This window comes from Coptis chinensis, unplaced genomic scaffold (genome assembly GCF_015680905.1).
Source record: "Coptis chinensis isolate HL-2020 unplaced genomic scaffold, ASM1568090v1 utg1782_pilon_pilon, whole genome shotgun sequence".
Lineage (NCBI taxonomy): Eukaryota > Viridiplantae > Streptophyta > Magnoliopsida > Ranunculales > Ranunculaceae > Coptis > Coptis chinensis.
The window spans coordinates 1-7962 of record NW_028238116.1 but is presented as its reverse complement, the minus strand read 5'-3'; the positions used below and the strand labels follow the sequence as shown (position 1 = coordinate 7962).

The 7962-nt window shown below is 36.4% G+C and overlaps 2 pseudogenes; both read left to right on the top strand.

The window, feature by feature from the left end:
• The first annotated feature begins 1177 nt into the window (after positions 1–1177).
• Positions 1178–2648, top strand: LOC147473776 (uncharacterized; annotated as a pseudogene).
• Positions 2649–6302: 3654 nt separating this feature from the next.
• On the top strand, positions 6303–7374 carry LOC147473775 (pyruvate dehydrogenase E1 component subunit beta-2, chloroplastic pseudogene; annotated as a pseudogene).
• The last annotated feature ends 588 nt before the right edge of the window (positions 7375–7962 follow it).

The window sequence follows — 7962 nt, the reverse complement described above, 5'->3', positions numbered from 1 at the left end:
CTTTTAAATTTCTTGTTATAAAAAAAAAATATATTTGTAGGAGAGATTATTCAAGAAAGAAAAAAGAAAATGTTAGGATCAATTTTTACAATAATTGTTATCTTCTAAATTTTTTGTTATAAAAAAAAAATTTTTTGTGGGGGAGACTATTCAAGAAAGGAAAAAGAAAATGTTAGGATCAATTTTTACAATAATTGTTATTTTCTAAATTTTTTGTTATAAAAAAAAATATTTGTGGGAGAGACTATTCAAGAAAGAATAAAGAAAATGTTTGAATCAATTTTGACAATAATTGTTATCTTTTAAATTTCTTGTTATAAAAAAAAATGTTTGTAAGGGAGACTATTCAAGAAAGAAAAAAGAAAATGTTAGGATCAATTTTTACAATAATTGTTATATTCTAAATTTTTTGTTATAAAAAAAAATTTTGTGGGGGATACTATTCAAGAAAGGAAAAAGAAAATGTTATGATCAATTTTTCTAATTGTTATCTTCTAAATTTTTTGTTAAATAAACTAAGCTGCCAGATTCATATGAAATAACTTAAACAAATCATATTGATCTATAAAATGTAACAATTTTATTGGAACTTTGCTTAGGGCCCCGATTGCCTTGAGTCGCCCCTGCATCTGATTCAGGTTCAAGACCATCTTTCTCAATCATTGTCAAGGAACTACGTGCCATGGCAGCAGCTTTGAACACCAAGTGATCATTATAATCCAAAATGAAGTCTGTTATAAAGTACATAGTATAATGAACACGCTGAGATGTTGATGCATGTGATGCTGATTGTCGTCCAGTTATGTTCTGAATGTTACTCAAATCGGGTTGGGGAATGCTGTAAATACTAGGTTTTTGTACAGTTGCTACAATCTTCAAAGGAAGACTCTTAGTAGTACTGTTTGTATGTCTGTCTATATGTTGCAGAGTAACTAGTCAATTTCGGCCAGTGGGCCATAAGTAAACAAATATGTAACGGGCCTCGCATCTTAATGAGTGGACCTTTGTTTTGGGGCCCATGTTAATTACTAAAATTAAAACAAAAATTTTGAGTCCAACTCTAAAACCTTCAGCTGACAAAAAAACCTAACATTTTTTTTTTTTTTTTTTTCATTATTCTTGCTTGCAAAGAAAGATGGGTGTTGATAATTTGGAGGATTTGATAGCAACAAAATGATACTTCAATCCACGAAGAAAGAAAGCTGAAAAATAAGAAGAAGAAGAAGAGAGCTGTGGAAAACGCGGGTAAGAGTTATTGAAATTGGAATCTCAGAACTAACCTTGTTTTTTGCGTGAATGCTTTTCTTAAATGCTGTAGATGTACTGCCTGTTGAAGATGATTTGAATGAACCTACCATTGGTGAGAAACTTGCAAGTTTAGAGTTACTTGAAGATGATAAAGTCAAAACTCCCCGAAATAGAGATGACTTCTCCCAGCACTAAACCACCAAGTGCAGATTCAGTTCATGTGTTGCTTAAGCAGGCACTACTTGCTGATGACCGTGCATTATTGTTGGATTGCTTGCACACGCGAGACGAAAAGGTTTGTCACTCTTATGTCTTATCCAAAGTAAAGTTTTACTAAAAATTTTATTAATTTTTGAGGCCAGGCATGTATTCTTTGTCTTTAGATGTTAATATGCCTATGCTGCGTATCTGTTAACTTGAAAGATATTACTGGCCATTTGTTGCCAATGCCATTGTCTGTACTGTACTGATCAGCACATTGGATTCTCTCAGGTTATTGCAAATTCAATCTCCCTTTGACTCCATCAGACGCTCTCAAGCTCTTGGATTTCTTTGATTTCTATAGTTCAGTCAAGGTAAATTGTCTGTGATATTCATGGGTTGTTGGATTACACACATCTGATATTTATGAATGTTTTAACTGGTTACCTCTGTACCATACAAATCTGTGTCTGAACCTTGAATTCACAGAGTACAGAACAGAAACATTTTTTGTTCTCCCCCCCTTTCATCTGAGTAAAATTTGATTGAGTCAAAACAAAATTAGCACTTCCATTTATGGTTGTTATTTTGTATCCAAATTCCAAAACACTTTGGTGGATTTTAATATTGTGCATTTTTAATACCAGGGGTGCAGTCGTAGTTTGTGCCCTCCCGTGGTTGAAAAGTCTGCTTCTTCAACATGCAAGCACTATTATGTCCCAAGATTCTTCTATACGTGCACTGAATTCTCTATATCAGGTCTCTCTCTCTCTGTCTTGTAGAGGTATACTGTATTGCAACCACAAATTCAGATGTTTTTCTGACACAGATTTACTTCCAATTTATTTACTATCTGGATATTTATTTGTCTTGCAGATTATTGAGTCTAGAGTTTCACTTTTCAGTCAGCTCTTCAGCTATCTAGTGTTTTGGATTACCTTTTGTAGGTGAGTGAACTTAGATTTATAAAAGGAGGTCTTGGTGATAATACTTCTTGCTAATCCTATTTCACTTTCAACAGATTTATGATGACATGGCTGATGAGTCAAATACTTTTTTCACCCACTATTTATGAAGACAAGGATGAAAGTGATGAGGATGAACCTGATGATGCTACAGAAACTGATAATGAGAGTGATGAAACCCCACCAATAAATGGTTTTAGTGATCTTGATGTGAGTGATGGCATGAGTGAGTGACATTATTGTTAGTAATGGATGCAGGTATTTGGAAGAAAGGGTGTAGAACTCCACCATACAGATGTATCGTCCCATTTCTGCAGACACTACGGGTATCCATCGGTTGCTGCTTGTGGTGTTGTATTAAAGCCTCAGGGTTTTATGCAAAGTTTTGACCTTAGTTGATTGTATACTTTTTCAATGCGTTTATATGAATTATTATTTTATGCTAAATTGTGTCCATCGGTTGCTGCGTTTGGTGTTTGTATTGTTGCGTTTAGCATCAGGATTTTACTAAAGTTTAGACCTTACGTGATTGTACTATTCTAATGCGTTTATATGAATTACAGTTTTAGGTTCAGAGTATCAAGAACATGTTTGGAGTAAAAAATCCTGACCTTTAGTGCCATGCATCACGTTCTAATGACCTGGAAACCCTCAACCCTCCTTGATGTCCATATGAGCTTTACATGTAGCAAGTATGAGAATGAACTAGAAGTAGACAACTCGTAACTATTCTCTGGCTCAGTAACAGTTGTTCCCATGAACACCCTTACAGTTTCATGTGTTTGTCACCAAGGTTGATGCTTCATCTTTTCTCCTCTTTTTCCAAAACAGCACACGCAGCTCTTCCAAGTGTATTGTCTTGTTCAATGTTCCATCTTCTATTTTAATCTCTTTTCTCACCTCCTCGGCCATTTCAGGAGCTAATAGTGACGTGAAATATAATGCCCAGTTAAACAGTTTAGCGTTTTTTTCATCCACGTCAGATATATAAGCAACTCACAGAAAACAATTCGATCCCCCATGATTGATACTGCAAGCCCCATGATTAAATAGATTTTCTAAACAAACAAACCTACAAGAAGAAGATCGTCCTTCACCATCTATTCAGAGCTTATATTCTTTTTATCAACTCTTGCACGACGCTCGTGTAAGCACACAAAACCATCCTTTTGTCTTGGTCATTGATTTCCGCTATTTAGAACTGTTTAGAAAACGATCATTCTTTTAGCATGTCACTGCCTCCATAACAGCAATTGCCTCAAATTGGGCATAATAAAATCACACATTCAACTGATTCGTGCGATCTAGTAGCCTCTCAAAGAGTTCACCTTACATGTCTCTGGGTGTAAAGTACCTTCCACATGCACCAACTCTTGCATATCCATAGTCGTTGTTGAGCTACTCCAAGTTCAAAATGTACTTCTACCCTTCTGAAATGCTCTTTTGGTGAAGCAATTGTCTAGAGCCAATTCCAAGAACTCCTCGTATGTGACATGAACCCGCGACCCCACCTAATTTAAGTCCATAACTCCATATATATAACACGTACAGCTCTTCATGCTGATAGTATTTCTTTCCTTCTTATGTAAACTTGATCACCGTGGTCCTTTTGACTCCTTTCTTTTCGGCACCAATAATGGCTTCACAAACTATCGTAGCAGCACCAATAATGGCTCATAGTTTTACAAACTCAACTTCCTTACAAGTTACAACCCACGAAAACTCTTTTTTTTTCCTTTCCCAAGTCCATACAACTTTCTGGTATGTTGCATTCTTCTTTAAAACATATAACGTTCGGTTGTTTTAAGTTTTACGTTATGTGTGTTTTTTGATACATTCTGTTTTTTTTTTTTTTGTTTCAGAGAGGAAGAAAGGAGAACTTTTTTGTCTTACAGATGTAGTGGACGTAAAGCGCCTTTTGGTTCAAAACCCGAAGTTCATAAAAGTGCTAAAAATATGTTCTTGTAAGCAGTTTAGTCCTTTTTTCTTTGGTGCAATTTGTGTGTGCAATTGCTATTGGGCATTGTAGTTAAAGATTATTTTTTTGCATTTTGTAGGAAAGGCTTGATGGTTCTTCAGAGGTTGAAAACGGGTAATGCTAGTAAAATTCCTGTTTTTTCACTTGTGAATTATTAGTAGCTATTGTTCCAACTTAGGCTTTTAGTGGTCAATGGTGTAGTTTTTTTTATATTTTTACTTGGTTTTTGTGTGATATATGAGTTCTATGAGTTTTACCAAGGAAATGTACTTACAACTCTACAATGGTGTTCAATAATTCTCCTTATTAAGATCAAGGTCATTCACTTTTACATATACCCCTTTATTGATTCATGATTATGAGGCTTAAATGGAGCTAAGATTTTGTAACTGTATATGATCTACTCCACCACTCGATCTACGTTTTGCTTGGGTCAGAACCACTTATTTTCATTAATTCTGTCTTGTGGGTTGTTTCAGTGATCTAATTCTACCAAAATTTTCCTTCCTTGAGTAATGTTGCGTATTACTCGAGTTGGTGCATCACTACTACCACCAAGTTCAGCTATAACTTCTTTGGCCATGAGATTGAGACCTTCCCTAGGGGATTTCAGGCCCCTTCAGAGTGTTGTATTAAGTTGCATTAACTTGCTCAAGGTCCAGAGAGTCTTGCATATGGCCAAGGCTAATATTCTTGCTCTGGCTTTCTACTCTCACAACAGCTTCTTAAACATCCAACTATCCAAGACATTAAACCTATTTTCTGAGGTTGGAGCAACTATCGACCAAAACACGACTGCTGTTATATTGATTAGAGTAGTAGTGGTTACTTTGGTCCACTCACCAGAATGTTGACATGTTTCGCATTCTTCTCCCCGTGTTCTGATCTGTGTTGTTGCTATTAATTTTATCAGAAATTTAATCTCTGTTGCCCTTTCTTTCTCCATTCTTTTTTGTTTTAGTCCTCAATCAATTTGTTTTGATATTGCTAACCACGCAAAATGTGGCGCCTACTTTATAGTAGTATGAAATCGAGTAAATGGTGCTACATTTCTCAATTTGTGTGTTATTTTATTTGTAATGAAGAACTCTTTGGATTCACTAGTAAATCACAGAATTTCAGACTCTTTCTCCTTGCCAAAAATCTTCATATCACTCTTCACTTCATATCTGGCCTCTGTTCAGAACCCTAACTTGCACTGAGCTTTTAGCTCTGTTTGGTCATATTTCTGCTTATTCTGAAACTTTGAGTCCTCAGTGTTGTCTCTTATTTCTAGTATGCATTTTCCTTCTTTCAGTATACAAAAAGTGTATATTCCTATAAAAAAAATCAATGAGGGAATCTTTTTGATCTTGAGAAAGAAATTTCATCTATAACTAGTTCAAAGTGGTAGACTGTAAGTTTGCAAGTAGTCACAAATTTGTTTCATCATTATTTCCATGTAGCGATACAATGTGGTTTCCTGGTTTGTAACACCAGAGGCACCAAATACTATGTATCAAATGGCTTTGCTTCCTGGGTGTAGCATAAATTCTATCATTTGATTGAGTAGAAAGTTTGTACATAACCAAAAATCTTTATTACATATGCAGTATATGATTTGGTGTTTTGTAACCTTCACGACTACTTTCATATTTTTCGCACTACTCTAGATTATATTTTTCTCAATTATTTTATATAAGTTACCAGAAGGAAAGAAGATAACAGAAGTTTGAATGCTCCTGTTTTTTTAGTCTTCAGCTGCTATTGTAATTGTCCCTATGCTTTCTCCCAATATTAACAATTTTTTCCCCTTTATTCTCTATGTAGAGCTTTATCTTTCATAGCATTGCCGAACTTCATTGCTTCTATTAACCACCAATCTGTAACATATTATAATCGTCCATTCGTCCATCTTATATCATATAACCATGGATGTCGTGTTTTCTGTCGTACACCGTTTGCTTATCTCATACTTTCCTGCAGTTAAAGGTTTTATATGGGGAAATGTTAAAAGGTTGACAGATTTAACTTTGATCCTGTGCAGGCATGAACTCTTGCTTTTTGAAGCTCTTCGAGAAGGTCTGAAGAAGAGATGGACAGAGATCCTCGTGTATGTGTTATAGGTGAAGATGTGGGTCATTATGGAGGCTCCTACAAGGTGACTCAGGGACTAGCCAAAAAGTTTGGTGATATCAGGGTTCTTGATACACCCATTGCTGAGAACTCCTTCACAGGTATGGCTATTAAAGCCATGAGTGGCCTTTAAGCCAATCATTGAGGGTATGAACATGGGTTTCCTTCTCTTGGCTTTCAACCAGATCTCAAACAATTGTGGCATGCTACACTACACCTCAGGAGGCCAGTTCACCCTCCCGCTTGTTATCCGTGGGCCTGGTGGTGTTGGAAGCAATCTTGAGCAGAGCACTCTCAACGACTTGAGTCGTATTTCCAGTCAATTCCTGAATCCAGTTGGTTGCGTGCTCAACTCCATACAATGCCAAGGGCCTGATGAAGGCTGCCATTCGGAGGATAATCCAGTTATACTGTTTGAGCATGTGCTGCTCTACAACCTCAAGGAGAAAATCCCAGATGAAGAGTATGTGTGTTCATTGGAAGAGGCTGAGATGGTGAGACCTGGAGAGCATGTCACGATCCTCACATACTCCCGCATGAGGTACCATGTGCAGGAAGCTGTCGAGACACTGGTGAGCAAGGGGTACGATCCTGAGGTTATTGATATCAGGTCACTGAAGCCTTTGACTTGCGTACAATTGGGAACTCAATTAAGAAGACACACCGTGTGCTGATAGTGGAGGAATGCATGCGGATAGGTGGAATTGAGCTAGTCTAACAGCTGCTATTACGGAGCATTTTAACGATTATTTGAAGCCCCACTATGCCTGTCGTCACAGGATGTGCCAACCCCGCAGGACGCTGGAAGATGTTACCATAGTTCAAACTGCTCAGATTGTGACTGCTGTTGAGGAGTTGTGCCTGTAAGAAATCACAGCAACACCAGTTCCTGTTACCATTAGCTGCCTATTTCTAACTTACTTTCTGCTGCTAAGTATAATGACATTTTATCACTTTTAAATGGTAGGAGGTGTAAGTTTTCCAGCTTGTTAGTGTCCCTTTGTCATGTATAGTACAGTACTTATATTTATGAACTATATTTCTAATTTTCTATTGAGATTTTATCTTGTTTTGTGCGGCGTTACCATTAATCTGATTAAAGCAATTATATTTTTGACATTCCACATAATTAGATATAAGATTCATATGTGATATTGGTACAAATATAGTATTTCATGGATTGTTAAAAAAAAGTATTTCATGGAGACATGTAAGGGTATGCCTGTGTTATATGATCGATCACTGTTTAAGTTCTGAAATACTTTTTCTACTAAGAGTCCCGAATTTAGGACAGACAGCACATTTCTTATTGGTCAAATTCATTTTTGGTCCGCTTAACAGTTTTTGGCAGTAAAACAGTTTTTTCTCAAAGAGCCATCTAGACCACCATAACCGAGGTTTGTAGACATCAAACAGTTGCCTATCCACAAACTTATTCTATTCTACCAAAAGCAC